This window comes from Halyomorpha halys, unplaced genomic scaffold, assembly GCF_000696795.3.
Source record: "Halyomorpha halys isolate HHAL.00 unplaced genomic scaffold, Hhal_1.1 Scaffold1334.1, whole genome shotgun sequence".
NCBI classification, from domain to species: Eukaryota; Metazoa; Arthropoda; class Insecta; order Hemiptera; family Pentatomidae; genus Halyomorpha; species Halyomorpha halys.
The window spans coordinates 125,850-128,168 of record NW_027109498.1 but is presented as its reverse complement, the minus strand read 5'-3'; the positions used below and the strand labels follow the sequence as shown (position 1 = coordinate 128,168).

Below are 2,319 nucleotides of genomic sequence, written 5' to 3'. Positions count from 1 at the left end.
TCTGCTCTACCCCTCACACGTGGGGGATAGAATGGGCTCAGGGATCCTCAGGTCGATTCTGTAAATATTGTATATATTATTTTATCATTATGTTATTTTATTTTATTTATTTTTCATACAGATAGTCTGATTATGTTCATCTTGTCTATTCTTTTGTTTGTATATATTGTAAGAGAGTTTTTTTATTTTATTTTATTTCATTTTTTTATTTTTTACTTATTTATTTTTTTTATTTTAGTATGTATGAGATGATTCATCAATATTACCTATTACCCACAACTGTGTGGCAGATTGTAATATCTATCAATAAATAAATCTATGTTTATCAACAAAAAAAAATTTATGGAAAAATATATCTCAGGAACTATTTGACGTACAGATGTTTATTAGCATTCATATAAAAGCTAGTTTAATGTACTATGAGGTAGTTTATGACGTTAATCTTCGTAGAAGTAGTAATTTTCATGATATTTGCTAAAATAAATTGATTTATAGTTGTTCGGACAAATTTTTAGGTGCCAAATTTATATAAATATGCGAGTATCATAAAAACTACTACCCTCTACGAGAATACATGTCATAAACTATTTTGTAAGTTAAATTTATTTTATTTTGAGTGCTGGCAGACATATGAGCGTCTTATGGATCTAGAGATATATTTTTTCAAATATCAAACATTTTATTCGAATAACCAGAAATTTACATTTATAACATAAACGTTATAAACTGTTTTATAATAAATTTAACTAGCTTTAATTTGAGTGCTGACAGACATCTGTACCTCCAATGGTTTCTGAAGTTTTTCATAAATCAAACTTATTGTCTGAACAACTATAAATCAATTTATTTTAGCAAATATCATGAAAACAACTATTCCTACGAAGGTAAAGGTTATAAACTACTTTTTAGTTCATTAAACTGGCTTTAATTTGAGTACTAATAGACATCTGTACGTCACATAGTTCCAGAGAAATAGATTTCTCAAAATAAATTAACTAACTATTAATCTTTCAGTAGATTTTTATGAAATTTTGCATTTTAAAAATGTATATATCGAGAACTATTGGACGTAAATAGCTATATTAGGGATAATATTTTAGCAAATTTACTCTTATTTAAATAATGTTCTCTTAGATTTTCTTGTTGTAGGTAGTTTTTAAGATATAGAGCTTCGAATGAAAAATTAAATTTTTTTAAAGGTTTTGAAACAGGCGCCATTTTTATTCCCTCTACCTATACTTGGCAGACTCATCAATTTTGACTAGTAATTATAGATAGTTTTCATTAAAGTAATTGGAATGAGATAACTGCCTTATTTTCTTCTCCAATTTATATGATATTTTCAAAACCTTTATCCGAAGAACTAGAAACCATTATTTTGTGAATTTAGTTTATCGAACATCATGAAAACTAATTTAATAATAAATTAAATCAATTTATACTTCGAATTTATTTCATTATAATCAATACCAAAACTGGTGAGATCGAAAGAAGAAACGAAATTGTTTATTTTGTTTCGATTTTATTAATAAATTTAATCTTGGAGTATGATAAGGAGGTCATAGAGTTGAAGAATGTTGAATTTGATACAAATATAATGTTATTGAAATGATTTAGATGGTTAGGGAAAATATGCAGTTTATTTTTTATTAATTAAATTATGAATTTATGTAAAAAAAAAAAAAAAACCCTAATACTTCAAAAATAACAATTATATACATAACTATCTACAAATAAAAAACTTCTTTCATTAAAAAAACATCAAACTTACAAAAAATACAGAAAAAAGGATTTGCACACATTGTGTTTTATTATTGCTTTTAAATTTAATATTTTGTATGAAGTCCGTTGGCATCTACCGCTTGTAAACGTCTCAGCATTGAGTGGTCAAGTTTTTTAATTGAATCCGTGTTAATTTGTTCCCATTCTTGAGGTCGTGTCTTCCGATTATTTGGTGTTTTCGAACATTTGTATCTAAAATATGCGACAACTTTTCAATTATGTTTAAGTCAGGAGACTGTGTAGGGATACGAAGTTGGCGAATGCTAAATATTAACCACTCTTTAGTTTTGTTAGTATAAAAATATATCAATCATGGATTCCTAATTTGGCTGCACTGGCTAGAAGGTTATGGCACAAAATCTTGACATAACTTTCTGCATTTAAAATCCTTTATAATCCATTAATTCTTAATCTTTCATCCTTAACAATCCCTGATAATCCCCCGAATCGTCTGAAAAGAAGATGGCCACGGGACCTTCTAATTTAAATTAATGTTTGAAGTACCACCAATGGGTGGTTCCTTCCCAAGATTTTCAA

At 27.0% G+C, this 2,319-nt stretch overlaps 1 protein-coding gene across 1 annotated transcript in view; it reads right to left on the bottom strand.

The window, feature by feature from the left end:
• Window positions 1-2,319, bottom strand: part of LOC106689339 (probable chitinase 2) — a 24,336-nt gene that overhangs the window by 18,886 nt on the left and 3,131 nt on the right. The window lies entirely within an intron of this gene.